Genomic DNA, 26,633 nt, shown 5'->3' on the forward strand with positions numbered 1-26,633 from the left:
TTCAGGTTGATAAGCTCGAACCCAAAGCGGATAAAATGCATCTTCATAGGACACCCAAAACAGTTGGGTATACCTCCTAATTCAGATCCGAAAGCAATAGGGATTGTTTCTTGAATCGGGTCCTTTCTCGAGGAAAAGTTTGTCTCGAAAAGTTGAGTGGGAGGATGGTGGAGACTTGATATGGTCATTGAACCGTCACTACAACTAGTGTGTAGCAGGGCACAGGAAGTTGTTCCTGTGGCACCTACACCAATTGAAGTAGAGGCTTATGATAGTGATCATGAAACTTTGGATCAAGTCACTACCATACCTCGTAGGGTGACAAGGATGTGTACTGTTTCAGAGTGGTACAATAATCCAGTCTTGAAGGTCATGTTGCTAGACAACAATGAACCTATAAGCTATGGAGAAGCGATGGTGGGCCCAAATTCTGACAAATGTTTAGAAGCCATGAAATCCGAGATAGAATCCATGTATCAGAACAAAGCATGGACTTTGGTGGACTTGCCCAATGATCGGCAAGCCATTGAGATAAATGGATCTTTAAAGACGGACGTGGATGGTAATGTCACCATCTATGAAGCTCGACTTGTGGCGAAGAGTTTTTCACAAGTTCAAAGAGTTGACTATGATGAGATTTTCTCATCCGTAGCGATGCTTAAGTCCGTCAGAATCATGTTAGCATTAGCTGCATTTATGAAATCTGGCAGATGGATGTCAAAACGAGTTTCCTTACCAGCTTTCGTAAGGAAAGATTGTATATGATACAATCAGAAAGGTTTTGTCGATCCTAAGGATGCTAAAAGGTGTGCTAGCTCTGGCGATCCTTCTAAGGACTAGAGTAAGCATCTCAGAGTTGGAATATGCACTTTGATAAGATGATCAAAGAATTTTGGTTTATACAAAGTTTATGAGAAACTTGTATTTCCAAAGAAGTGAGTGGGAGCACTATAGAATTTCTGATGAGTATATGTTGTTGACATATTGTTGATCAGAAATGATGTAGAATTTCTGGAAAGCATATAGGGTTATTTGAAAAGTGTTTTTCAATGGATAACCTGGATTAAGCTACTTGAACATTGAGCATCAAGATCTATGAGGATAGATCAAAAAACGCTAAATGGTACTTTCAAATGAGCACATACCTTGACATGATCTTGAAGGTGTTCAAGATGGATCAGTCAAAGAAGGAGTTCTTGCCTGAGTTGTAAGGTATGAAGTTAAGAGTTAAAGCTCGACCACGGCAGAAGAGAGAGAAAGGATGAATGTCGTCCCCTATGCTTCAGACATAGGCTCTATAGTATGCTATGCTGTGTACCGCACCTGATGTGTGCCTTGCTACATATCTGGCAAGAGGGTACAAAGGTGATCAAGGAGTGCATCACCAGATAGCGGTCAAAATTATCCTTAGAGGAATAAGGATATGTTTCTCGATTATGGAGGTGATAAAGAGTTCGACGTAAAGGGTTACGTTGATGCAAGCTTTAACACCTATCCGAATGACTCTGAGTAGCAAACCAGATACGTATAGTGGAGCAACCATTTGGAATAGCTCCAAGTAGAGCGTGGAAGCAACATTTACAATATGACCTAGAGATTTGCAAAGTACATACGGATCTGAATGTTGCAGACCCGTTGACTAAAACCTCTCTCACAAGCAAAACATGATCAAACCCCAGAACTCATTGAGTCTTAATCACATGATGATGTGAACTAGTTTAATCACACTAGTAAACTCTTTGGATGTTGGTCACATGGCGATGTGACCTGTGAGTGTTAATCACATGGCGATGTGAACTAGATTATTAACTCTAGTGCAAGTGGGAGACTGTTGGAAATATGCCCTAGAGGCAATAATAAATTAGTTATTATTATATTTCCTTGTTCATGATAATCGTTTATTATCCATGCTATAATTGTATTGATAGGAAACTCAGATACATGTGTGGGTACATAGACAACACCATGTCCCTAGTAAGCCTCTAGTTGACTAGCTCGTTGATCAATAGGTGGTTACAGTTTCCTGACCATGGACGTTGGATGTCATTGATAACGGGATCACATCATTAGGAGAATGATGTGATGGACAAGACCCAATCCTAAGCCTAGCACAAAGATCGTGTAGTTCGTATGCTAAAGCTTTTCTAATGTCAAGTATCATTTCCTTAGACCATGAGATTGTGCAACTCCCGGATACCGTAGGAATGCTTTGGGTGTACCAAATGTCACAACGTAATTGGGTGGCTATAAAGGTGGACTACAGGTATCTCCGAAAGTATCTGTTGGGTTGGCACGAATCGAGACTGGGATTTGTCACTCCGTGTAAACGGAGAGGTATCTCTGGGCCCACTCGGTAGGACATCATCATAATGTGCACAATGTGACCAAGGGGTTGATCACGGGATGATGTGTTACGGAACGAGTAAAGAGACTTGCCGGTAACAAGATTGAACAAGGTATCGGTATACCGACGATCGAATCTCGGGCAAGTACAATACCGTTAGACAAAGGGAATTGTATACGGGATCGATTGAGTCCTTGACATCGTGGTTCATCCGATGAGATCATCGTGGAACATGTGGGAGACAACATGGGTATCCAGATCCCGCTGTTGGTTATTGACCGGAGAACATCTCGGTCATGTCTACATGTCTCCCGATCCCGTAGGGTCTACACACTTAAGGTTCAATGACGCTAGGGTTATAAAGGATGTTTGTATGTGGTTACCGAATGTTGTTCGGAGTCCCGGATGAGATCCTGGATGTCACGAGGAGTTCCAGAATGGTCGGGAGCTAAAGATTTATATATGGGAAGTCCTATTTTGGCCACCGGAAAATGTTCGGGATTTTTCGGTATTGTACCGGGAAGGTTCTAGAAGGTTCCGAATTGGGGCCCACCTGCATGGGGGACCCACATGAACGTGGGTAGTGGGGTCAAGGCCCCACACCCCTGGTCAAGGCGCACCAACATCCCCCCTTAGAAGGAATAAGATCATATCCCGAAGGGATAAGATCGAGATCCCTAAAAAAGGGGGATAACAATCGGTGGGGAAGGAAATGATGGGATTTCTTTCCTCCCACCTTTGCCAACGCCCCAATGGACTTGGAGGGCAAGAAACCAGCCCCCTCCACCCCTATATATAGTGGGGAGGCACATGGGAGATACACGCTTCCCCTGGCGCAGCCCTCCCCTCTCCCAAGTACTCCTCTCCCGCGGTGCTTGGCGAAGCCCTGCAGGATTGCCACGCTCCTCCATCACCACCACGCCGTCGTGCTGCTACTAGACGGAGTCTTCCCTAACCTCTCCCTCTTACCTTGCTGGATCAAGGCATGGGAGACGTCACCGGGCTGTACGTGTGTTGAACACGGAGGTGCCGTCCGTTCGGCACTAGGATCTACAGTGATTTGGATCACGACGAGGACGACTCCTTCAACCCCGTTCTCTTGAACGCTTCCGCTTAGCGATCTACAAGGGTATGTAGATGCACTCTCCTTCCCCTCGTTGCTAGTCTCTCCATAGATATATCTTGGTGTTGCATAGAAAATTTTGAATTTCTGCTACGTTCCCCAACAGTTTTGTCTATGTATTCACACATGTATCAAGTTTCCGGTTAATACAATTCTAGCATGAATAATAAACATTTATTATGATATAAGGAAATATAAATAACAACTTTATTATTGCCTCTAGGGCATATTTCCTTCATATATTAGCCCTATGATCAATGTGTCATCTGTGCATATCTAAATTTTCAATTGGCTTTCGTATTTACTATTGATGGATGTAATTGTATATTCAGGAGGATGATGGTTGGGGGGTAGAAAGAGGAAGCCGGCCCAGTATGACCCGTATGATCAGAGGAAAGTGATGATGAAAAATATGAGGTAAGCCTACTTGAAATTTAGATTGTTCATTTAGTTCCTTTGACATGGTTTATCCATGAATCTATACTGGATTAATGTAACTCATTCATGTGTGTAGTATGATTCTAGAGAACAAGTGTACAAGGGTAACATCACGTCCTTCACAGAGGTGGTGAAGATCAAGGCCAAGGGAGTTGCTTCCTTCTACAACCGCAAGACCAAGAAGTGGCACTGCCCCTACTGCACCACCAAGCCAAAGCCAAGGGATGGCCGCTTCGATCACCTTCTGTCTCATGCAAAGGATGTAGCGAATCATGGAGAGGACTACATGATCAGGGGGCAGGATGCCGCCCTCGCGAAGGCCCTGACTCCGGCGTGATGTGATGATGTGATGCTGTGATGAACTAAATCTTTATCTTTATCTGTTGGGTTACTTTTGGTAAATTGAATCTGGTTGTTTATTGTAACGCCCCGAGACTGATGCTCGAGAAGTCTTCCATATATTCCGGGTTTTGTCGTGTGATTTGTTTTGTTCGTTGCATTCATCATTGCATCATTTGCATATGAGGACTTACCGGAATTGTTATATGTTGTTCCTGGCCTCATTTAAACTTGCCTTGATGTGTTGTTCTTGTTTGCATCATCTCTTGCCATGAGTAGCTTCATGTAGCTTTGTCATGCATCATGCTTGTTGTGCATCATGCCTTGTTCATGTGTGGTGTGTTTACCATGTTGTGTGCTTCTTCTCGATAGTTCCCATTTCGTTGCGATCATGAGGATTCGTTCGTCTATGCTTGGTTCGTCTTCGTGGCTTCATCTTCTTCATGGAATCGTTCTTCTTCCTTGCGGGATTTCAGGCAAGATGACCGCTACCCTGGATCTCACTCCTATCATTGCTATGCTAGTTGCTTCGTTTTATCGCTATGCTGCATTACCTATCATTTGCTCTTCAAGCCTCCCAAATTTCCATGAACCTCTAACCTTTGACACCCTTCCTAGCAAACCGTTGTTTGGCTATGTTACCGCTTTGCTCAGCCCCTCTTATAGCGTTGTTAGTTGCAGGTGAAGTTGAAGATTGCTCCATGGTGGACAGGGTTATGTTGGGATATCACAATATCTCTTATATTATTAATGCATCTATATATTTTGGTAAAGGGTGGAAGGCTCGTCCTTATGCCTGGTGTTTTGTTCCACTTTTGCCGCCCTAGTTTCCGTCATACCGGTGTTATGTTCCCGGATTTTGCGTTCCTAACGCGGTCGGGTGATTTATGGGACCCCCTTGACAGTTCGCTTTGAATAAGACTCCTCCATCAAGGCCCAACATTGGTTTTACCATTTGCCTCACCTATTACCTTTTTCCCTTGGGAGTCACGCATCCCAAGGGTCATCTTTATTTTAGCCCCCCCGGGCCAATGCTTGTCTAAGTGTTGGTCCAAACTAGAGCCACTTGCAGCGCCACCTCGGGGAAACTTGAGGACTGGTTCTAGTTGTACGTAGTGCTTATCCGGTCGTGGCCTGAGACGAGATACACGCGGCTACTATCAGGGTGTCGGCACGCCGGGAGGTCTTGCTGGTCTTGTTTTATTACTGTCGAAATGTCTTGTAGCCGGGATTCTGAGACTGATCGGGTCTTCCTGGGGAGAAGGAATATCCTTCGTTGATCGCGAGAGCTTATCATGGGCTAAGTTGGGACACCCCTGCAGGGTATAAACTTTCGAGAGCCATGCCCGCGGTTATGTGGCAGATGGGAATTTGTTAATGTCCAGTTGTAGATAACTTGACACTTGATCCGAATTAAAACGCATCAACCGCGTGTGTAGCCGTGATGGTCTCTTCTCGGCGGAGTCCGGGAAGTGAACACGGTTTCTGGGTTATGTCTGACGTAAGTAGGAGTTCAGGATCACCTCTTGAGCATTGCTATCTTCACGACCGTTCCTTTGTTTCTCTTCTCGCTCTCATTTGCGTATGTTAGCCACCATATATGCTTAGCCGCTGCTGCAACCTCACCACTTTACCCCTTCCTTTCCCATTAAGCTTTGCTAGTCTTGATACCCATGGTAATGGGATTGCTGACTCCTCGTGGCTCACAGATTACTACAACAACAGTTGCAGGTATAGGTTATGTGATGATCTTGACGCGAGAGCGATGTTGCTTGTTTTGGAGTTCTTCTTCTGCTTCTTCGATCAGGGGATAGGTTCTAGGTCGGTAGCCTTGGCTAGCAGGGTGGATATTGTTTGAGTTTCTGTTTATGATTCATCCGTAGTCGGATGTTGTTCTTGTATGTTGTATTGTTGTATTCATGTGACATTGTATGTATTGGATGTATCCCCACTATTATGTAATGTTGATGTAATGATATCCACCTTGCAAAAGCGTCTTCAAGATGCGCTTCTATCCTTGGTGGGACCTTCGAGTTCCTTTAGGATAGGGTCGCATCTTGGCTTGAAAATGATTGAAAGGGGGAATTGCACCGGTTGAATTAGATGGCTTGAATGAGATAACATTCTCCAAATCTTACCGGTGCATCATTCAAATACCCTCTAATCAGTTCATGATCTCTTCGTTCTCATGTATCTAAATCACCTCAAGTATCTTCATTCGTTTTCCAATTCTTCCCGGTGAATCGTGCCTTTGCTACGTTCATTCTCAATTCTTACGGTGGTTCGTTCAGAATTTCTCTTCCTCCGCTATCATATCAAATATTCGTTGTTTCCAAATCTTACCGGTGGTTCCACCAATACCTTCCTCAAGTTTGCGCTATATCTCTATTTGTAATCATTATTCAATGAGAATAAGTAGTATGCCAAATCCATTGTTTGTCATTGAGGGAGTCCTGGACTAGGGGGTGTCCGGACAGCCGGACTATCATCGTCCATCGGACTGCAAGACTACAAAGATACAAGATTGAAGACTCCGTCCCGTGTCCGGATGGGACTTTCCTTGGCGTGGAAGGCAAGCTTGGCGATATGGATATGTAGATCTCCTACCATTGTAACCGACTCTGTGTAACCCTAGCCTCCTCCGGTGTCTATATAAACCGGAGGGCTTTAGTCCGTAGGACATACATTACAACAATCATACCATAGGCTAGCTTCTAGGGTTTAGCCTCCTTGATCTCGTGGTAGATCCACTCTGGTACTACCCATATCATCAATATTAATCAAGCAGGACGTAGGGTTTTACCTCCATCGAGAGGGCCCGAACCTGGGTAAAACATCGTGTCCCTCGTCTCCTGTTACCATCCGCCTAGACGCACAGTTCGGGACCCCCTACCCGAGATCCCCCGGTTTTGACACCAACATTGGTGCTTTCATTGAGAGTTCCTTTGTGCCGTCACCGATAGGCCCAATGGCATCTTCAACCAACAACGCTGTCCAGGGTGAGACTTTTCTCCCCGGGCAGATCTTCGTATTAGGTGGCTTCGCACTGCGGGCTAATTCACTTGGCCATCTGGAGCAGATCGAAAGCTACGCCCCTGGCCGTCAGGTCAGATTCGGAAGCCTAAACTTCACGGCCGATGTCCGCGGAGACTTGATCTTCGACGGACTCGAGCCACAGCCAAGCACGCCGCACTGTGACGACGGGCATGATCTAGCTCTGCCGCCGAACAGTGCCTTGGTGGCCGCACACGAATCCGCTTCGGCCATTAGTCCGAAGCCGATCGCCCAGATCGAGGGCCGGTGGATAGACGCCGCCCTGGGGGCTTCAACATCCACGGTGATGGAGCCGAACACTAATCTTCTCCCCTGCGAAACTCGTGATTCCGAGGCGCCGGACTCCTTGCCAGACTCCGAACCTCCCGCGCCCCTACCAATCAATTCGGATTGGGCGCCGGTTATGGAATTCACCGCCGCGGACATCTTCCAACACTCGCCCTTTGGCGACATCCTAAACTCGCTAAAGCATCGCTCGCTATCGGGAGAGCCCTGGCCGGACTATGGCCAGGATGGTTGGGGTACGGACGACGAAGAAATTCAGAGCCCACCCACCACCCACTTTGTAGCCACTGTCGACGATCTAACCGACATGCTAGACTACGACTCCGACGACATCGACGCTATGGACGACGATGCCGGAGACGAACAGGAACCAGCGCCTACAGGGCACTGGAAGACCACCTCGTCATACGACATATATATGGTGGACACCCCAAAAGACGGGGACGGCGAAGAAGCAGCGGAGGCAGACTCTCTAAAGAAGCAGCCCAAACACCGGCGTCAGCGGCGCCGCTCCAAATCCCGCCACAACAAGAATGGAGATTCCGGCACAGGAGATAATAATACCCCAGAGAGTGCCGAAGACAATCCCCTCCCGCAAGACTCAGCGCAGGAGGATGCAGAAGCAAGCCCTCACGAGAGGGCGGCAGACGAAGAGGTTGAGGATCATAACTATATGCCTCCCTCCGAAGACGAAGCAAGCCTCAACGATGACGAATTCGTCGTACCTTAGGATCCCGTCGAACAAGAGCGTTTCAAGCGCAGGCTTATCGCCACAGCAAACAGCCTAAAGAAAAAGCAGCAACAGCTTCAAGCTGATCAGGACCTGCTGGCCGATCGATGGACCGAGGTCCTTGCGACCGAAGATTATAACTCGAACGCCCCTCCAAAAGTTACCCAAGACGCAAGCTTCTCCCCCGATTAGAGGAGGAAGCATACATACCTCCATCACCAGCGCACGATATGGCTGACCGACCACCCCGTGGTCGTGACAGAGAGGCATACAGGCCCTCAACCAAGACCGTCCCCCGGCATCGCTTCAAAAGTACGAAGCCAAGAGGGAACGCGCCGGACTTGCGAGACATATTGGAGGACAAAGCAAGGCAATCCAAATCCATCTACGGATCACGTGGGCGCCCCACGACCCATGACGAATACCGTCACGCCGGATACAATAACCCCGGCCAGGCCGAACACAGCAGACAGCGCTCTCTCGAGCTGCGTCGCGATATTGCTCAATACAGAGGCGCCGCACACCCGCTATGCTTCACTGACGAAGTAATGGATCATCAAATCCCCGAAGGGTTTAAACCCGTAAACATCGAATCTTACGATGGCACAACAGACCCCGAGGTTTGGATAGAAGATTATCTTCTCCACATCCATATGGCCCGCGGCGATGATCTCCACGCCATCAAGTATCTCCCACTCAAGCTTAAAGGACCAGCTCGGCATTGGCTTAACAGCTTGCCCACAGAGTCAATTGGGTGTTGGGAGGACCTGGAAGCCGCATTCCTCGACAACTTCCAGGGCACATATGTGCGACCACCAGACGCCGATGACCTAAGCCACATTATTCAGCAGCCAGACGAATCGGCCAGACAATTCTGGACACGGTTCTAGACAAAGAAAAACCAAATCGTCGACTGTCCGGACGCAGAGGCCCTTGCAGCCTTCAAACATAACATCCGGGACGAATGGCTAGCCCAGCACCTGGGGAGGGAAAAGCCGAAATCTATGGCAGCCCTCACATCATTAATGACCCGCTTCTGCGCGGGAGAGGACAGCTGGCTAGCTCGTAGCAACAATCTCCGCAAAAATTCTGGCAGTCCGGATACCAAGGACAACAACGGCAGGTCACGTCGAAACAAAAACAAACGCCGCATTAATGGCGATGATAAGGAGGATACGGCAGTCAACGCCGGATTCCGAGGCTCTAAACCCGGTCAGCGGAAGAAGCCGTTCAATAGAACCACCGGCCGAACAATAGAGGACAGAAGGGTTTTCCCCCACAAGTGCGGACGGTGAACATGATTTACGCGACCCATATAGCCAAGAGGGAGAGGAAACGCGCACTAAGGGACGTCTAAGCGATGGAGCCAGTCGCCCCGAAGTTCAATCCATGGTCCTCTTGTCCGATCACTTTCGATCGAAGAGACCATCCGACCAGCATACGCCATGGCGGATTCGCCGCATTGCTTTTAGACCCAATCGTCGATGGATTTCACCCATAGACCAGCATACGCCATGATGGACGACGGTAGTAGCCTGAACCTGCTTTATCAGGATACAGTGCGCAAAATGGGCATAGACCCCTCAAGGATTAAACCTACAAAGACAACCTTTAAAGGTGTCATACCAGGAGTGGAAGCCAACTGTACAGGCTCAGTCACACTGGAAGTGGTCTTTGGATCCCCGGATAATTTCTGGAGCGAAGAGTTAATCTTCGACATAGTCCCGTTTCATAGCGGCTATCACGCTCTGCTCGGACGAACCGCGTTTGCAAAATTCAACGCGGTGCCGCATTATGCATACCTAAAGCTCAAGATGCCAGGCACTCGTGGAGTCATCACGGTCAATGGGAATACGGAACGCTCCCTCCGAACGGAGGAACATACAGCGGCTCTCGCGGCAGAAGTACAGAGCAGCCTTTTAAGGCAATTCTCGAGTCCGGCCGTTAAAAGGCTGGATACAGCAAAACGCGCCCGGAGCAATGCCAACCAAGACCACCTGGCGCGATCAGAGCACGCGTAGCAATGCGGCCCCAACCCTCGCCCACGCATGATCGCAAGAATAACACTCCGCGTACATCATTACGCTTTGGAGATACCATGGGCACATGGGAAGGGGCACGATCGCAACGGACCCAGAGTGCGGTTCGACCACACCGGGGGCTCGCAAGTGTGCCCCCCTTTTTTATTTTTTATTTCTGTTCTTTGTGTACACAGGACTCCGTTAACCAGAAGCCCTGTCCGACGATGAACCTGCCGAACCCATGATGCAACAGTCAGGGACGAAAGAAGGCTGCGACGAACACTCAGGTGGTCTCAATTACGAGCATTAAATTCGATTATATACACCAAGTCCGCAGCTCACCCCTGAAGGGGGACATGTTTACTTAGTCCAAATCCCTTGCTTACCGCACTATTTGTATCAGTCCGCACTCATAGCAGACTTTCTTTCATAAATGCAGCACCTTTTTGATTGCAATTGCATTACCTTTTATATATATATGCTCATTACATGACATCTTGCACCCGTATATTTTGGTACGGCCGAATACGCCAGGGGCTTCTGTTCCCCAAATTATGGTGTGATAAAGTCCGAACACTTTCATAAGTGCGGCACCCCGAACTTATAGCATTATATGAATTGGCTCCGAATCATGTCTTGGGTCAATAGTTGGGTTTGCCCGGCTCCCACGTTTTGGTGCCTTACGTTCCGTTTTGTCGGCTAAGGTGGCACTGGGAGAACCACTGCGACTGCGCCCCGGTTGAGCCGGGCGAGCACCTCAGTGGAGAAAGCTAAAACTGACTGGCATGATAAGGCGAGAGACTGGTCGTTGTTTGAGAGGTTTTTTCGGGTCCTTAAAGACTCACGCCGCTTCGAGCGAAGTTCCGGACAATGTCCGACGAAGGCGTGGATAGTGCCCCGGATTCGGTCTTCCGAATACCAGGGGCTTCGCCGAAATTTAAAATTATAGAATTCTATGGCTAAGTGAGAGTGTTCAAGCATTATAAGTCTGGTTGCCTCGTTCGTTGTGTTGAGCGCCTCCCTAGATGGACCCAAAAATGGGAACAAGAGTGCTCAAGTTTATCCCGAACACCCCAGCACTCGTGGCTTGGGGGCTGAAGACAACGACTTGCCATCTCTCAGATTTTATAAATGGCCGCACAGAAGGTAATATTTTAAATTAAACAAGCGTTGCTCAACGCGCACATGAACAAAGTTTCAGCGCGCAGGATAATACATAACGAGTTTACTCAAAGATTACATTTCGGGGGCACTCATCCGCAATATCGCGGGCTCCCTTCAGGACAGTTTTATAATACATCTCGGGCGTGCGATACTCCTTGCCCGGTGGCGGTGGGTCCGTGAGAAGCTTCTCCGCATCCAACTTGCCCCAATGCACCTTTGTGCGGGCAAGGGCCCGACGAGCACCTTCAATACAGGCGGAGCGCTTGATGACATCCACCCAGGGGCATGCATCCACCAGCCGCCGCACGAGGCCAAAGTAGCTCCCAGGCATGACCTGTTCAGGCCACAGCCGGACTATAAGGCCCTTCATGGCCTCCTCAGCTACCTTGTGGAGTTCGACCAGCTGCTTCAGCTGGTCACTTGGGGGCACCGGATGGCCGGCCTCAGCGTACTGAGACCAGAAGACCTTCTCCGTCGAGCTCCCCTCCTCGCCACGATAGAATGCGGCGGCATCAGACCCACTATGCGGCAGATCTGCAAACGCCCCTTGAGAGCTCCGAATGCGGGTAAGTGTTAGGTAGTTTACATTAACATGCCTGCTTTGCATGAAAAATGCCTTACCCGCCGCTATCTTCTTTATATCTTCAACCTCCTGAAGGGCCCTATGGGCCTCGGCCTTGGCGGACTTGGCACTTTCGAGAGCCGAGGCAAGCTCGGACTCTCGAGTCTTGGAGTCACGCTCCAAACTCTCATGCTTTTCCATGAGAGCCTGGAGCTCTTGCCGAACTTCCGCCACCCGTGCCTCCTGCTTTTCTCGCTCTGCCCGTTCCGCGGCTGCACTGCGTTCGGCTGGGGACACAGCCTCCTTCAGGGCTGCCACCTCGTTAGCGGCCCCTGCAATACACATATTATCCTTGTTAACTTTATTGCAACCAAAATCCTTTTTTATAAGGTAACTATTCAAAGTGGTGTTACTCACCTTCTTTGTCCTCGAGCTGCTTCTTCGCATGGCCGAGCTCTCGCTCGGACCGCTTGAGTTCCTGCTTTAGCACATCGACCTCCGCCGTTAGTGTGGCAGAGGTCAGCAGCGCAGCCTGCAAACCCATATTGACATATTTTAAGCAACCCTGCGTATATCTTGTTAGATCCTCTGTCCGGCTTTTTCTTTCCGAACACCGAACTAAGCATCAGGGGCTACTGTCTATGCGGTATTACATTACATAATTTTAACTTCTTACCTCAAAGCCTATTAGAAGGCTGCTGCAGGCTTCGGTCAGCCCGCTTTTGGCGAGCTGAACCTTTTGAATCACCGCACTCATGATAGTGCGGTGTTCTTCCTCGATGGAAGCGCCTTTAAGCGCCTCCAACAAGTTATCCGGCGCCTCCGGTTTGACGGAGGCCGCCGGTGTCACGGTCTTGCCCTTCTTTCGAAGGGGCCGCTTGCCGGACTATGGAACCACTGCGGGTTCCGATGCAGAGTCCGGCGCAAAGTCCGGGAGGCTGCCTGACGGCGCCTCCCGAGCCTCCTCCTGATGGGTTCCTCTCTGGGATCCCACCTCGGCGTCCTCATCGGCGCGTGGGGTAGAGGCAGTCGGAAGTGAATCCACATCCGATGGGGCCAACGACCCACTCGATGAGTCGGGGAGATCGTCATTGGCCGGACTACGGACAGAATGCGGCATTAAGGACACTATGCAACACGAAAGAAATTGCATATAAAGGATCCAGATACTTACGATCTTGCCGGACGCCTGGCCCTTGGAGGCCACTCATCCTCGCCAACGGTGGTATTGGCGAACCTGTCCGGGGGGATAGTTCTCCCCCTCTTGGACCCTTCGGCCTCCCCTATTGGGGAAGCCTTCCTCTTCTTCTCTCCCTCCTCCGGGAGAGAGTACTCCTCCTCCTCCTCATCTTCGGGGGAGGAGTACGCCTCGTCGTCAGACGCCTGATTGCGGGAACTCTTTCGAGTCCCCGCGGCCACCTTCTTGCCTTCTTCTCCGGCACCGCGTGCGGTGCCGGAACCAGCAGCCCTGCTAAGCGGGCGTTCTCTGGGTCTTCTGGCATGGGAGCCGGGCTGATAAGCAGCTTGGCCTTCTCCATCCATTCCTGTCAAAGGAAGAGACATAATGAAACACTTCTAGAATCAATTTGATTACCACAAGTGTCCCGTAAAGGGGTTGAATCACTTACCTCGTCAGCCGGATGCTGCGACAGAAATCCACGATCTTCTGTCGGGATGCGGGGGCTTCGGCGCCCTTAAACAGCACCCTCCAGGCGCCTTCGTATGTCGTATCGAAGAGCCCGCTTAGCGCCTGGTGCTGTTCTGGATTGAACTCCCACATATTGAATGCCCGTTCTTGGCATGGGAGGATCCGGCGGATGAGCATGACTTGGACCACGTCGACGAGCCTGAGCTTACCGCTCACCAGCTTCTGGATGCAGGCTCGGAGTCCCGTCAGATCTAAACTCGGGGGGACGCCAGATCTAAACTCGGGGGACGCCGCCCATGTGGGCTTGCGCGGCTCGGTGATGTAGAACCACCCCGATTGCCACCCCTTGACGGAGTCCACGAAGGCCCCTTCGAGCCAGAGGACGTTGGGAAACTTACCCACCATGGCACCTCCGCATTCCGCTTGCGTGCCCTTCACAACCTTCGGCTTAACGTTGAAGGTCTTGAGCCACAGGCCGAAGTGGGGCCGGATGCAGAGTAAGGCCTCGCACACGACGATAAACGCCGAGATGTTGAGGATGAAGTTCGGCGCCAGATCATGGAAATCTAGGCCGTAGTAAAACATGATCCCCCGGACAAATGGGTGCAGTGGAAAGCCCAGTCCGCGGAGGAAGTGGGGAAGGAAGACGACCCTCTCATGAGGCCCAGGGGTAGGGATGAGCTGCCCCTCGTCGGGCAGCCTATGCGCGATATCGCCGGAAAGGTATCCGGCGCAGCGCAGCTTGGTGATGTGCTCCTCCTTAACGGTGGAGGCCAACCATTTGCCTCCCGCTCCGGACATATTCGGAGGAGGTCGAGGCGAGATGTGCGAACTTGGGCGTTGGAGCTTGAGTGCGCGGAGATGGATAAGCAAAGGAGGAAGAAGGCGTAGGTGAGAAGGTGAATCCTTATCCCTTATATATAGGCGGACGAAGCTGTGCGTCCCTCACCGGCCTGGTAAAACTCGCTTATCCCCCAAGCGCCACCATCAATGGCGCGGTTGGGTTACCCACGTCCGTATTGATGAGAATCTCGGAATAAGGGGAACACGATCTCTACTTCGACAAGACGTGCCAAGGAAACCGCTTCGCTAAACGTGCTGAGGTGGTATAGTAAAAAAACAATTCAAGTAAAAGCCTGGTAGCGGTGTAATGTCACGCCGCATAATACGTCAGCAGATTGAACTAGTGTATATTTTATTCTCTCTACGGTGGAATGTGGAATTTATTTTGCAGAGCCGGACACTATCCTGGTGTTCATGATCTTCTCTGGATTATTCAAGGGAGGAACCCGCCTTGCAATGCCGAACATTATGCGCGCCGGACTTATCATCATTGAAGCCTGGTTCAGGGGCTACTGAGGGAGTCCTGGACTAGGGGGTGTCCGGACAGCCGGACTATCATCGTCCGCCGGACTCCAAGACTACGAAGATACAAGATTGAAGACTCCGTCCCGTGTCCGGATGGGACTTTTCTTGGCGTGGAAGGCAAGCTTGGCTATACGGATATGTAGATCTCCTACCATTGTAACCGACTCTGTGTAACCCTAGCCTCCTCCGGTGTCTATATAAACCGGAGGGCTTTAGTCCGTAGTACACAACATACATTACAACAATCATACCATAGGCTAGCTTCTAGGGTTTAGCCTCCTTGATCTCGTGGTAGATCCACTCTTGTACTACCCATATCATCAATATTAATCAAGCAGGACGTAGGGTTTTACCTCCATCGAGAGTTCTTCATGGAGGCTCAACATGGTGGTTCGTCAAGGATTCTTTTCATTCTTCAATTGTTCTTTAAGATTTTATTGAAGTTATGACCCGCCAAGCTACACTCTAAAATAAACATGGTGCTCAACACAAGTTGTTTCTGAGGAGTTCAAGTATTCTTCTTCTTGCATTCCGAAGTGCAATTCTTTCTATCTTATCTTTTGAGGTGGTGTTATGTCACTCTTGACAATTTCCTTCATGTTTCATGATTCATATGTTGTCAAGAATGAGGTAGTTTAAATCCATCAATCTTTTGTTGGAGTTATATTGGGTTATATCTCACCTACAGCCTTCCCTAAGGAATGTAGTTATTTGTGGTGTTTATCAATGATCCAAGTTTCTCCTTCTCATCTCGGTGAAGAAGTTTTTCATCTCTTTGGTGCTCTTAATATAATCAATGGTTTCCATTAGTGGTCGGTTGTTACCTCATAGTCTCGAGATGTTTTCATAAGCCCACGACAAGCTTGTGCTTCTCGTTGTTGATTTTCCAACAACTCCATTCGATTCTTCTTTGCAAGGATGCTTTCCAAGTTCACTTGTGGCAAAAGTTGTCATTTTATTCTCCGTCCCTTTATCCCTATGATCTAACTTCTATTCTTTCATTACGGAGGCATTGTGATGTTGTGCTCTTCACCCATCACCTCGTTTTGTGAGGATCGTGTTCTTTTCTTGCTTATCCATTTAACCGGAGTGTTGTGCCATCTCTTCAAGTTCTTTTCACCTTATCAAGTTTTCCTTCTTCTTTCAGTCGGAGTGCTGCTCAAATTATATCAATCTTATCCCTTCTCTATCTTGTTTTAACCGGAGTGGTTTCGAATTCTATCTTGTCCATTAAACTCTTGATTCATGTCTTTGCAACCTTCAAGTTCTCGTAATGTTCCTTCTTCCTCTTGCCCAATGGACTGTTTGCAATCTTGGTCATCTCCGTTGTTTTGTTTCTTTCAGTTTGTTCAAACTCTCAAGGTTCATGGTTTCACTCGTTTGTCGAAGAAACAACTTAGTTTTACCTCTTCTCTTCCTCGTCCGTTTCTCTCCGGTGCCATCCTAGATCTCGGGACGAGATCCTCTTGTAGTGGTGGAGTGTTGTAACGCCCCGAGACCGACGCTCGAGAAGTCTTCCATATATTCCGGGTTTTGTCGTGTGATTTGTTTTGTTCGTTGCATTCATCATTGCATCATTTGCATATGAGGACTTACCGGAATTGTTATATGTTGTTCCCGGCCTCATTTAAACTTGCCTTGATGTGTTGTTCTTGTTTGCATCATCTCTTGCCATGAGTAGCTTCATGTAGCTTTGTCATGCATCATGCTTGTTGTGCATCATGCCTTGTTCATGTGTGGTGTGTTTACCATGTTGTGTGCTTCTTCTTGATAGTTCCCGTTTCGTTGCGATCGTGAGGATTCGTTCGTCTACGCTTGGTTCGTCTTTGTGGCTTCATCTTCTTCATGGAATCGTTCTTCTTCCTTGCGGGATTTCAGGCAAGATGACCGCTACCCTGGATCTCACTACTATCATTGCTATGCTAGTTGCTTCGTTCTATCACTATGCTGCGTTACCTATCATTTGCTCTTCAAGCCTCCCAAATTGCCATGAACCTCTAACCTTTGACACCCTTCCTAGCAAACCGTTATTTGGCTATGTTACCGCTTTGCTCAGCCCCTCTTATAGCGTTGTTAGTTGCAGGTGAAGTTGAAGATTGCTCCATGGTGGACAGGGTTATGTTGGGATATCACAATATCTCTTATATTATTAATGCATCTATATATTTTGGTAAAGGGTGGAAGGCTCGGCCTTATGCCTGGTGTTTTGTTCCACTTTTGCCGCCCTAGTTTCCGTCATACCGGTGTTATGTTCCCGGATTTTGCGTTCCTAACGCGGTCGGGTGATTTATGGGACCCCCTTGACAGTTCACTTTGAATAAGACTCCTCCAGCAAGGCCCAACATTGGTTTTACCATTTGCCTCACCTATTACCTTTTTCCCTTGGGAGTCGCGCATCCCAAGGGTCATCTTTATTTTAGCCCCCCCGGGCCAATGCTTGTCTAAGTGTTGGTCCAAACTAGAGCCACTTGCAGCGCCACCTCGGGGAAACGTGAGGACTGGTTCTAGTTGTACGTAGTGCTCATCCGGTCGTGGCCTGAGACGAGATACGCGCGGCTACTCTCAGGGTGTCGGCACGCCGGGAGGTCTTGCTGGTCTTGTTTTATTACTGTCGAAATGTCTTGTAGCCGGGATTCTGAGACTGATCGGGTCTTCCCGGGGAGAAGGAATATCCTTCATTGATCGCGAGAGCTTATCATGGGCTAAGTTGGGACACCCCTGCAGGGTATAAACTTTTGAGAGCCGTGCCCGCGGTTATGTGGCAGATGGGAATTTGTTAATGTCCGGTTGTAGATAACTTGACACTTGATCCGAATTAAAACGCATCAACCGCGTGTGTAGCCATGATGGTCTCTTCTCGGCGGAGTCCGGGAAGTGAACACGGTTTCTGGGTTATGTCTGACGTAAGTAGGAGTTCAGGATCACCTCTTGATCATTGCTATCTTCACGACCGTTCCTTTGTTTCTCTTCTCACTCTCATTTGCGTATGTTAGACACCATATATGCTTAGCCGCTGCTGCAACCTCACCACTTTACCCCTTCCTTTCCCATTAAGCTTTGCTAGTCTTGATACCCATGGTAATGGGATTGCTGAGTCCTCGTGGCTCACAGATTACTACAACAACAGTTGCAGGTACAGGTTATGTGATGATCTTGACGCGAGAGCGATGTTGCTTGTTTTGGAGTTCTTCTTCTGCTTCTTCGATCAGGGGATAGGTTCCAGGTCAGCAGCCTGGGCTAGCAGGGTGGATATTGTTTGAGTTTCTGTTTATGATTCATCCGTAGTCGGATGTTGTTCTTGTATGTTGTATTATTGTATTCATGTGACATTGTATGTATTTGATGTATCCCCACTATTATGTAATGTTGATGTAATGATATCCACCTTGCAAAAGCGTCTTCAAGATGCGCTTCTATCCTTGGTGGGACCTTCGAGTTCCTTTAGGATAGGGTCGCATCTTGGGCGTGACATTTATGGTTTGTTGAACTGAATCTATGGTGATGCTAGTAATGTATTATGCTATCTATATTTGTCTGTCCTTAAATTTGCCTGTGGTGTATGGCTAGTTATGTTTAGATGTTGTGAACTATGATTTTAGGTGTTGCAATGATCACACATGTTCTTTCAGTGTTGCTTCACTAATCACACATGTTATTTCAGTGTTGCTTCACTGATCACACGTGTTGTTTCAGTGATCACACATGCTGTTTTTTCACTGATCATAAAGGAGTATTATTCTAATTATTTGTCTCATGTTTATTAATGAAATAAAATGCATGCTTTTTTCCACGAGCATGCTTCATTATCTCATGTTTTCAACTAACATTCGACTGGACAGTATAAATTCTCGAAAATTCAAAAACAAATAAAACCTTGGCAAACTATCTATGTTTGTGTAGGAGATCATGGGTGCAAAATTTGAAGTGATTTAGAGGAGGTCAAATAAATTTGAATTTGAGAAATGTGCTCCAAATGAGCTCCCAGGCTAGCGTAAACAGCCCATTTGTAATCAAGTTTTTTTGGACCTACTCTAAATGCGCCAAATGTTTTTTTATTAACATCTATTCACTTTCCATAGTGTAGATTCGAAGTCTCACTATTTTTTGAATTAATCTTCATATTTTTACATTTTCTTTTGAAAAAATATGCTTTAATATAAAAACTATTAAAAACACATTTAAAATATGTAAATGGGAAACTAAGTTCAGATCCTTCTTATTCACTTTGAAATAAAGCTTTGGTGATTTTTTTGATTTTGTTTTAATTTTTCAAAAATAGAACGTAACCCAACCTCCTCTCCTTGAACTCTATGAAATCATGTACGTGATAACTCATACATGTGAAGGTTTTCTCATGAAAATGACCATAGACCAAGTTTATGATTTTTGGTTGGTAACATGTCACATAAGACAACATTGTGCGCATGTTTTATGTTTTTTTGATTTTTAAAAAAAATTAATGGTGCTTGTTTGACATCGATCCGCTAGCTAGGGTTTTTTCATGAAAATGGCCATAGACCAAGTTTAGTATTTTTCCTCGTTAGTGTGTCTTATAAAACGACGAATGGCGAATGTTTCATATTTTTTGATTTTTTAAATTAGTTATGCTCAGTCAAAGCCTTCGAAACCCCGTTGGCCAGCTCAAAACCCGTCTAAACCCCGCGGGGTTTCGCCTAACCCTAGCTCCGAATGTCAGCCATCCGATCATACCCTCATGCCAAGCGACAGCCCTCAAATATGGTCTTCTAGAAGGAATTAGGTGGGCAGGCTGTGTGCAGGCTCCGCGCCATTGGATCACAAGGACGACTCCGCATCGTTAGATTGTGGGGCATTCCGCGAGAGGCGATCCTATTGGTTGTGCTCGGCTGCTCGCCCACCACTGACTCCGCAGAAAAAAACGTTGTTATTGGGTCCAAAAGGAAACCAAGCTCTGGTTGGGCTGTCGAATTACGTTGTTTTTTTGCATCGTTTGCTCTATCTTTCGTGAACATGTTGGATCTATTTTTTGCATTGTTTGAAATCAATTGACATTGCGTAGCAAAATTTAGTTCTTTTTGTTCTATAAAAATGCAAAATGACCAAAATTTTACGGGCCAAATTTATTTTTATCATGCAAAATGGCCACAAACTATTCAAAAATTGTCTCTTTTTGTTCATATAATATATATGACCACGGATTCCCACGCGTGCAATTAGCTTCTTTTTCTTCTTCTTTTCAAACCACCATTTCCCATGCATGTACACTCCTGATGCTGCGGTGGGTTTGAAAATGGGCTACTTCACATTTGACCCCGTTATAGCCACGGCCAAATACCACGTAGCACTACGGCTATTTAAACCACCCTCTGCCTCTGCCATCCCTCATCCATCTCCCATCCTCTCTGCCATTTGCCCTTCTTGCTCTTAGACCACTTCTCCTTCTTCTAGCACATCCTCAGCCATGCAGTACACTAGACCAACCTACCACTTCCCACCCACCGTGCCGGAGAGGCTCTACCCTCCTGGCATGTACGTTGAGCGCACACTACGTGTGTGGGCGATATCAAGGTGGAGGACCGCAAGGAACTTCACCGAGTTCTTCCTCATGTCCGGCTACCACCACCTCCCACAGGGATCTCCAAGGATATTCCGTTTCGAGGAAGTCATCCAAAATGGGGTGGTGGTTGCTCTTCTTGCCCACTTCACCAACACATTCGACGCCTTCTACCTCCTCGGCTAGGTGTTTTGGTGTGGCTGCGAGTTCCTCGCTTTCACCACCCACAACATGTTCACGAAGTACAACAACATCTTCCCCAATGAGTCGCACATGCACACTCTTCTCTACCCCATCGACAACGCCTCTTTGGAGCAGTGAAGGGCGCCTGGAGGAGGAGCGGCGGCTAGGGTTCTAAACCCTCTATCTTTGACTCAATGTTATGTTAAGTTGTAGGGATTGAACTATGATGGACATGCTATCAGCTTGTTGGCCCTTTTATTAAGTTCTAGGGCTAAGTTCTATTATTAAGTTTTCTATGTATTCTATTATTATCCCTAATTTCTTCCTAGTTTGAACTATGTGATCGTGCTATGGGCTTGCTGGCCATATCTATATATTGGGACTACATATTTGTTGATTGTTTTCTTAGAGAGCTGATACGTATCCAACTTATCTATAATTTTTTATTGTTCCAGGCTATTATATTATCTGTATTGGATGTTTAATGGGCTTTAATATGCTCTTTTATATTATTTTTGGGACTAACCTATTAACTAAAGGCCCAGTGCCAGTTTTTTTTGCCTATTTTAGAGTTTTGCAAAAAAGGAATACCAAACGGAGTCCAAACGGAATGAAACTTTCGCGATGATCTTTCTTGGACCGAAAGCAAACCAGAAGACTTGGAGTTGAAGTCGGAGACGTAACGAGGAGGCCACGAGGCAGGAGGGCGCGCCCAGGGGGGTAGGCGCGCCCCCACCCTCGTGGGCCCCTCGTAGCTCCACCGACCTAGTTCTTTCGCCTATATATACTCTTATACCATAAAGACATTAGGGGGAGCCACTAAACCACTTTTCCACTGCCGCAACCTTCTGTACCTATGAGATCCCATCTTGGGGCCTTTTCCGGCGATCAGAAGGAGGTGGAATCGATCATGGGGGGCTTCTACATCAACACCATTACCTCTCCGATGAAGCGTGAGTAGTTTACCACAGACCTTTGGGTCCATAGTTATTAGCTAGATGGCTTCTTCTCCCTCTTTGATTCTCAATACAAAGTTCTCCTCAATGTTGTTGGAGATATATTCGATGTAATACTCTTTTGCAATGTGTTTGCCAAGATCCGATGAATTGTGGATTTCTGATTAAGATTATCTATGAATATTATTTGGTTCTTCTCTGAATTCTTATATGCATGATTTGATATCTTTGCAAGTCTCTTCGAATTATCGGTTTGGTTTGGCCTATCGGATTGATCTTTCTTGCCATGGGAGAAGTTCTTAGCTTTGGGTTCAATCTTGCGGTGTCCTTTCTCAGTGACAATAGGGGCAGCAAGGCACGTACTGTATTATTGCCATCGAGGATAACAAGATGGGGTTTTCATCATATTGGTTGAGTTAATTCCTCAACATCATGTCATCTTGCTTAATGCATTACTCCGTTCTTTATGAATTTAATACTGTAGATGCATGCCGGATAGCGGTTGATGTGTGGAGTAGTAGTAGTAGATGCAGGAAGGAGTCGGTCTACTTGACACGGACGTGATGCCTATGTTCATGATCATTGCCTTAGATGTCATCACAATTATGCGCTTTTCTATCAATTGCTCGGTAGTAATTTGTTCACCCATCGTAATACATGCTATCTCGAGAGGCCACTAGTGAAACCTATGGCCCCCGGGTATCTTTTCCATTATATTAAATCTCTTTTCCATATTATTGAATCTCGTTTACTATTTTGCAATCTTTACTTTCCAATCTATACATCAAAAATACCAAAAATATTTACTTTATTATCTCTATCAGATTTCACTTTTGCGAGTGGCCGTAAACGGCGTGTTGGTTGCAAGTTCTTGATTGTTTGTGCAGGTATTCGGTGACTTGTGTGTCGTCTCCTACTGCATTGATACCTTAGTTCTCAAAAACTGAGGGAAATACTTACGATACTTTGCTGCATCACCCTTTCCTCTTCAAGGAAAAACGATCGCAATCTCAAGAGGTAGCAAGAAGGACTTCTGGCGCCGTTGCTGAGTAGATCTACGCCAAGTCAAGCCATACCAAGTACCCATCATAAACTCTTCTCCCTTGCATTACATTATTTGCAATTCGCCTCTCGGTTTCCTCTCCCCCACTTCTTAAACTATTTTTGAAAACCTTTGCCTTTTCTTCGCCCATCTTCTGTTCGTCTCTTTTCGCTTGCTTTTTGTGTGGTTGTGTGTTGGATTGATTGCTTGTCACGATGGCTCAAGATAAAACTAAATTGTGTGACTTTTCCAACACGAACAACAATGATTTTATTAGCACTCTGATTGCTCCTACTACCCATGTTGAATCTTGTGAAATTAATCTTGGGAGAGGATGAAATTAATGATACGTAATTGCCCTACACATGGTTTGAATTTGTGGATGATTATACAAAGTTTTTATGCCGGATTGAATTTTGCTTCTAGAAATCTTTTAGATTTGGCCGCGGGAGGCACTTTTATGGAAATCACTTTAGGATAAGCCAGTAAAGTCCTAGATAATATTATGGTTAATTATTCTCAATGGCACACCGAAAGATCCCCTAGTAAAAAAGTTCATGCGATTATTTGCTAATAAAAGTGTTACTTCTGATCCTAATGATATGCATTTGTCCACTTTGATTGAGAATAATAATGAATCTATGGATGTGAATTTTGTTGGTAGGAACAATTTTGGTAACAACGCGTATAGAAGCAATTTTAATCCTAGGACATTTCCTAGTAATTACTCTAATAATTATGGTAATCCCTACAACAACTCTTATGGAAATTTTAATAAGATGCTCTCCGATTTTGAGAATAGTGTTAAAGAATTTATGAGTTCGCAAAAGAATTTCAATGCGTTGATTGAAGAAAAATTGCTTAAGATTGATGAGTTGGCTAGGAACATAGATAGAATTTCTCTTGATGTTGATTCCTTGAAACTTAGATCTATTCCACCTAAGCATGATATCAATGAGTCTCTCAAAGCCATGAGAGTTTCCATTGATGAGTGCAAAGAAAGAACCACTAGGATGCGTGCTAAAAAAGATTGGTTTTTGAAAGCATGTTCTTCTAGTTTTCATGATAATAATGATGAACATCTAAAATTGATTGATGTGAATCCTATTAAATCTTTGTTTTCCAATATGAATCTTGATAAAGATGGGACTGGAGATGAGTGAACTTTAGTTAAAAGGCGTCCTAATGATTCAGAGTTTTTAGATCTAGATGCAAAAATTGATAAAAGTGGGATTGAAGAGGTCAAAACTTTAAATAGCAATGAACCCACTATTTTGGATTTCAAGGAATTTAATTATGATAATTGTTCTTTAATATATTGTATTTCCTTGTTGCAATCCGTGTTAAATTCTCCTCATGCTTATAATCAAAATAAAGCTTTTGCTAAACATATCGTTGATGCTTTGATGCAATCTTATGAAGAAAAGCTTGAAGTAGAAGTTTCTATCCCTAGAGAACTTTATGATGAGTGGGAACCTACTATTAAAATTGATATTAAAGATTATGAATGTTATGGTTTGTGTGATTTGGGTGCTAGTGTTTCCACGATTCCAAAAACTTTATGTGATGTGCTAGGTTTCCGTGAATTTGAAGATTATTCTTTAAATTTGCATCTTGCGGATTCCACCATTAAGAAACCTATGGGAAGGATTAAATATGTTCTTATTGTTGCGAATAGGAATTATGTGCCTGTAGATTTTATTGTTCTTGATATTGATTGCAATCCTACATGTCATATTATTCTTGGTAGACCTTTCCTTAGAATGATTGGTGCAATTATTGATATGAAAGAAGTAAATATTAGATTCCAATTCCCATTAAGGAAGGGCATGGAACACTTTACCAGGAAGAAAATTAAATTTCCTTACGAATATATTATGAAAGCCACTTATGGATTGCATACCAAAGATGGCAATACCTAGATCTATTCTTGTTTTTATGCCTAGCTAGGGGCGTTAAACAATATCGCTTGTTGGGAGGCAACCCAATTTTATTTTTTGTTCTTTGCTTTTTGCTCCTGTTTAGTAATAAATAATTCATATAGCTTCTTTTTAGATGCGGTTTTATGTTTTAATTTGTTTTTGTGCAAAGTAGAACCTTTGGGAAGACTTGGGTGAAGTCTTTGCTATCTTGCTGTAAAAAACTGAAACTTTTGTGCTCACGAGAATATCTGTAATTTTTTACGTAAGACAGATTTTTGGTTGATTCTTTTTGAAGAATATTAATAGACAAATTCCTCACGTCCATAAATTTATCTCGTAATTTTGGAGTTACAGAAGTATACGGAAGTTACATATTTCTACAGACTATTCTGTTTTTGACAGATTCTGTTTTTTGTGTGTTGTTTGCTTATTTTGACAAATCTATGAGTAGTATCGGGGGGTATGAACCATAGAGAAGTTGAAATACAGTAGGTTTAACACCAATATAAAGAAATAATGTGTTCATTATAGTAACTTAAAGCAGTGGTTTATTTTCTTATACTAACGGAGCTCATGAGATTTTCTGTTGAAGTTTTGTGCTGTGAAGTTTTCATGTTTTGGGAAAGGATTTGATGGATTTGGAATAAAGGAGTGGCAAGAGCCTAAGCTTGGGGATGCCCAAGGAACCCAAGTTAAAATTCAAGGACAACCAAAAGCATAAGCTGGGGGATGCCCCGGAAGGCATCCCCTCTTTCGTCTTCATCTATCAGTAACTTTACTTGAGGCTATATTTTTATTCACTACATGATTAGTGTTTTACTTGGAGCGTCTTGTATGATTTGAGTCTTTGATTTTTAGTTTACCACAATCATCCTTGCTGTACACACCTTTTGGAAGAGACACACATGAATCGGAATTTATTAGTATACTCTATGTGCTTCACTTATATCTTTTGAGCTACACAATATTGCTCTAGTGCTTCACTTATATCTTTTTAGGGCACGGCGGTGGTATTGTTTTATAGAAATTGTTGATCTCTCATGATTCACTTATATTATTTTGAGAGTCTTTTCGCAAACCATGGTAATTTGCTTTGGTTATAAAATTAGTCCTAATATGATGGGCATCCAAGATGGGTATAATAAAAACTTTCATATAAAGTGCATTGAATACTATGAGAACTTTGATTCTTTATGATTGTTTTGAGATATGAGGATGGTGATATTAGAGTCATGCTAGTAGAGTAGTTGTGAATTTGAGAGATATTTGTGTTAAAGTTTGTCATTCCCGTAGCATGCACGTATGGTGAACCGTTATGTGATGAAATTGGAGCATTATTTATTTATTGATTGTCTTCCTTATGAGTGGCGGTCGGGGACGAGGGACGGTCTTTTCCTACCAATCTATTGAATGAAATATGCCCTAGAGGCAATAATAAAGTTATTATTTATTTCCTTATTACATGATAAATGTTTATTATTCATGCTAGAATTGTATTAACCGGAAACATAATACATGTGTGAATACATAGACAAACATAGTGTCACTAGTATGCCTCTACTAGACTAGCTCGTTGATCAAAGATGGTTAAGGTTTTCTAACCATAGACATGAGTTGTCATTTGATAAATGGATCACGTCATTGGGAGAATGGCATGATTGACTTGACCCATTCCGTTAGCTTAGCACTTGATCATTTTAGTTTACTGCTATTGCTTTCTTCATGACTTATACATGTTCCTATGACTATGAGATTATGCAACTCCCGAGTACCGGAGGAACACTTTGTGTGCTACCAAACGTCACAACATAACTAGGTGATTATAAAGGTGTTGTACAGGTGTCTCCAATGGTACTTGTTGAGTTGTCATAGATCAAGATTAGGATATGTCACTCCGATTGTCGGAAAGCTATCTCTGGGC

Source organism: Triticum dicoccoides, chromosome 3B, assembly GCF_002162155.2.
Source record: "Triticum dicoccoides isolate Atlit2015 ecotype Zavitan chromosome 3B, WEW_v2.0, whole genome shotgun sequence".
Lineage (NCBI taxonomy): Eukaryota > Viridiplantae > Streptophyta > Magnoliopsida > Poales > Poaceae > Triticum > Triticum dicoccoides.